General features: G+C 34.5%; 1 non-coding gene across 1 annotated transcript; it reads right to left on the bottom strand.

Annotated features, from left to right (window-relative positions):
* Window positions 1–300: 300 nt before the first annotated feature.
* LOC138396174 (U7 small nuclear RNA) lies at window positions 301–361 on the bottom strand. The gene has a single exon (XR_011235642.1). It is a non-coding gene; the product is annotated as a U7 small nuclear RNA (small nuclear RNA).
* Between the last annotated feature and the right edge of the window lie 4,535 nt (window positions 362–4,896).

The following is a 4,896-nucleotide window of genomic DNA, read 5'->3' as shown; positions in this document are numbered from 1 at the left end:
CTCTAGTAGCTCTATAAATTGCTCAGGGTGGGGTATTGAAATACCTAACTACAATTACAGATTTGCCACTTCACTCAACTTATCAGATTTTATTAATAGATTTTGAAACTCTGTTGTTTAGTGCATACATAATAAAGATGGCTGTATTTACTTGATGTCTTGATCTTTCATTTTGTAGTATCACTTTTTATCCTGTGTAAATTTCTTTACTCTATAATCTACTTTGTATGATATTAACATAATCATTCTTGTTTTCATAATTAATGTCTGCATGATATATATATACATATTTAATTTTTTATGAAATTTTCAGTGAAAACTGGAAAAATGCTAGACAAATTCCAAAAGAGCTATCACACTTGAAATATCTTTATCCTTTTACATTCAATCTATTTATATCATTATATTTGAAGTGAGTTTCTTTTATACAGCATATATTTGGGTTGTAGGTTTTATTTCCATGTTTTTGTTTTTAATGGACTCCGCCAAGTTCTGTATTTTAATCTGTGTGTTTAGACTATTTATGTTTAAAGTAATTATTGACATGTTAGATCTCTGCAATTTTATTTTTTGTTCCCTGTTTGTTCCATTTCTTATTTCTAATTTACCCTTTTCTTATTTTCTTATGCATTACTTGAACATGTTTAGAGTTTCATTTAGATTTATTTATAATTTTAGTATATTATTTGTAGAGTTTTAATTTTCAATTTTTTTATTGCAGAATATTTTAGGGGTACAAAAGTTTTGGTTACATGAATTACTTTGGTACAATTTGAGTCAAAGTCATAAGCATGTCCATCACCCACATAATGTGCACTGTACCTGGTAGGTGTAATTTACCCATCTCCTCCTCCCCACTCCCACCTGCTTGATTTTTATATGTGCACATGAGTGTTGATCTGTAAGTTTCTATTTAGTAGTCAGTACATATGGTTTTTGTTCTTCCATTCTTGTGATACTTCACTTAAAAGAATGGTCTCCAGTTCCACCCAGGTTGTTACAAAAGGTATTAGTTCACAACATTTTATGATTGAGTAGTACTCCATGGTATACATATACCACATTTTATTAATCCACTCATGTACTGAGGGGTACTTTGGTTGTTTCCACATTTTTGCAATTGTGAATTGTGCTGCTATAAACATTCAAGTGTGCCTTTTTTACAAAATGTCTTTTTTTTTTTTCCTTTGGGCAAATATCCAGTAGTGGGATTGCTGAATCAAATGGTAGGTCTACTTTTAGTGTTTTGAGGTATCTCCATACTACTTTATGTAGAGGTTGTACTAGTTTGCTGTCCTACTAACAGTGTATAAATGTTCCTTTCTCTCTGAGTCTGTGCCAGCAGCTGTTGTTTTGGGACTTTTTGTTTAAAGCAATTCTCATTGAAGTTAAGTGATATCTCACTGTGGTTTTGATTTGCATTTCCCTAATGATTAGAGATGTCGAGCATTTTTTTCATAAGTTTATTGGCCATTAGTGTATCTTCTTTTGAAAAGTTTCTGTTCATGTCCTTTCCCCACTTTTTAATGGAGTTTTTTGATGTTTTCTTGCTCATTTGCTTGAGTTCTTTGTAGATTCTGGTTGTTAGCCCATTATCGGATTTATAGCATGCAAATATTTTCTCCCATTCTGTAGGTTGTCTATTCACTCTCTTGATTGTTTCCTTGGCTGTGCAATCTTTTAAATTTAATCAGGTCCCATTTATTTATTTTTGTTGTTGCTGTGATTGCTGTTGGGATCTTCGTCATAAATTCTTTGCCTAGGCCAATATCCCTTTTTTTTTTTTAATGGCCCCTAGGCCAATATCTATAAGAGTTTTTCTGAACTCTTCTTCGAGAATTCTTACTGTTTCTTGCCTTAGGTTTAAATCTGTTATCCATCACGAATTAATTTTTTTCTGAGTGGTGAGAGGTGCAGATCCTGTTTCAGTCTTCTACATGTGGCTATCCAATTTTTACAGCACCATTTACTGAATAAGAATTTTTTTCCCAGTGTATGTTTTTGTCTGCTTTGTCAGAAATGAAATGACCATATGAGTATGGTTTTATATCTGGGTTCTCTGTTCTGATCCATTGGTCTATGTCTCTGTTCTTGTGCCAGTACCATGCTGTTTGGGTTACTATGGCCTTGCAGTATAGTTTGAAGTCTGATAAAGTGATGGCTCCCAATTTGTTCTTTTGGTTAAGGTTTCCTTGGCTACACAGGGTCTTCTCTGGTTCCATATGAAGCATACAATTATTTTGTCTAGACCTGAGAAAAATGACATTACTATTTTAATAGGGATTGCATTGAATCTGTACATCACTTTGAGTAGAATAGATATTTTACCATTGCTGATTCTGCCAACCCATGAGCATGGTATGTTTTTCCATTTTTTTACATCCTCTGCAGTTTCCTTCCTCAGTGTTTCGTAGTTCTCCCTGTAGAGGTCTTTCACCTCCTTGGTTAAATGTACTCGTAGGTATTTTATTTTCTTTGTTGCTGTTGTGAAAGTTATTGAGTCTTGATTTGATTCTCAGCTGACTGTTGTTGGTATATAGGAATGCTACTGCTTTGTGTACATTTATTTTGTAGCCTGAGATTTTGCTGAATTTATTTATCAATTCCAGGAGTCTTTTGGCAGAATCTTTGGAGTTTTCTGGATATAAGATCATATCATCAGGAAAGAGCAATAGTTTGACTTCTTCTTTCCCTATTTGGATACACTTGGTTTCTTTCTCTTGTCTGATTGCTCTGGTGAGAACTTCCAGCCCTATATTGAGCAGAAGTGGTGACAGTAGGCAACCTTTTCTGGTTCCAGATCTAAGCAGAAATGTTTTCTAGTTTTCTCTGCTCAGTATGTTAGCTGTGGGCTTGACATATATGGCTTTTATAATATTGAGGTATGTTCCACGTATGCCTATTTTCTTAGACAGCATATGGTTGGGTTGTAGGTTTTGTTTCCATGTTTTTGTTTTAATGCACTCTGCCAACTTCTGTATTTTAATCTGTGTGTTTAGACTATTTATGTTTAAAGTAATTATTGATATGTTAGATCTCTGCAATTTTATTTTTTGTTTCCTGTTTGTTCCATTTCTTATTCCTCATTTACCCTTTTCTTATTTTCTTATGCATTACTTGAGCATTTTTAGAGTTCTTATCATAAAAGGGTGATGAATTTTGTCAAATGCTTTTTTCTGTGTCTATTGAGAGGATCATATGGTTTTGGTTTTTGCTCCTATTTCTTTGGTGAATCACATTTGTAGATTTGTTGAACCATTCCTGCATCTCTGGGATGAAACCTAGTGCCCTTGTATGGGAAGTTCAGGAAAAAAAACTAACCTGAATAACATTTTGCCACTGAATATAGGGCTAGGAGATGTCAGCCACCTTGAAGGTACCAGCATATCAGTTTTGCAGGTGCTACTGGGTTTTTACACAAAGTTAAAAACTCCTGGAAGGTCTCTGCTTGGTTTTCCCTTTTCTAATCCTTTGACTAGAGAAAGCAAACTTTTCTTGTTTTTGTTTCTTTGTTTGTTGTATCTATGCTTATAGTCAGTTCTGGATTATAGGCATCTCTGGGAGAATTATGGAAAAAAGCAGTCCAGGAATATCACTGTGGTGTCCTTCCTTAAATCTGGAGGTCTCTAGCCAGTCTGCCTTCCCATTTCACCTTTTTGAGTCCTTATTATTTCTGTTGAATTATTTACAAGTTATTTAGTTGTATTTAAAAGGAAGTATCAGAGAAATGTGGATCTGTGACATCTTGTCCTGGATCCAGAAGCCTTTTTAATTTTTTATGCCTCAATTTTCTCATGTGTAAAATGGATATAATATTAGCTACTAATGAACATTGTTATAAAACTTAAAATAACATGTGTGAAACATTTAGTGTAATGACTAGCATAACCAATATGTATGTATTTACTTACCCCCCTTTTACAAAAATAACATATTACACATTCTCTTTCATCTTGTTGTTTAAATTTACGCAGTAAAAACAGAAGTTTGAGTATCCATCAGCACAACAATTTTCCTTATATATTTATTTTATTATGTGGATGGACCATAGTTTATTTAACCAGTCTAGAACCTCTCTTAGTAACCCTTATTTCTCTATTGGGGAACATGAACACCTACTCTGTAATGGAAGGTTCTCCTCTCAGTCCATGTGCCCACTTCCACTTCCTAAAGGCTGCTGAAGAACTAGCACAATCATATTGGAGGAGAAAGAGGCCAATATGGATGAAGACAGAATTCTAGAGTATCCTTGGCTTAGAAAACCATTAGATTATGGTATCTTAGGAGGTTGGTCACATACCACAGATTTTCATTGCTGGTAAAACCAGCAATAAAAGATGACTGATGTCTATTTTAAAGCATTTCTACTATGCCACAGGTAACTCTAGGCTTTATTTTTTTGTTTGTTTGTTTGGTTGGTTTTGTCAAGTTGTTCTCTATCACCTACCCCCTCATCTCCAGCTCAGTTTCCCAGCTCATACTCAAATATTTAGAAGACTTTGTTCATCTTCTGTTTGCAACAAGCAAAAGCAATGCATTTTCAGGTAAAACCTTCTGATCTCTACGTCCTCTTCCCAGGCCCTGTTTGCCCAGGACCCAATTTAACCAGATGTGTCTATGCCTTTTCTTTGGGTTCCTTTACTGAATGCTCTACCAAAATGAAGGATTCAGAGGAAATAATGGCCTTTTCTAGTGAGGATTCTCATATCTGGTGTTTTTTAAGGGGGAAATATTTTACCTAAAATGGGCCCAAGAAAGTCTAAAATTTACACTTCTAATTATTAGTTCCAAATGTGATAATGTCTATGTGCATGCATGCACACCCACACATTCACATGCAAATGCTTTGGGTTTCAAGAACTATACATTGTCTAGTCCATAATCTCTTTCCACTCT

This window comes from Eulemur rufifrons, chromosome 15 (assembly GCF_041146395.1).
Source record: "Eulemur rufifrons isolate Redbay chromosome 15, OSU_ERuf_1, whole genome shotgun sequence".
Classification (NCBI taxonomy): Eukaryota; Metazoa; Chordata; class Mammalia; order Primates; family Lemuridae; genus Eulemur; species Eulemur rufifrons.
This window is presented reverse-complemented; position numbering and strand designations above follow the sequence as displayed.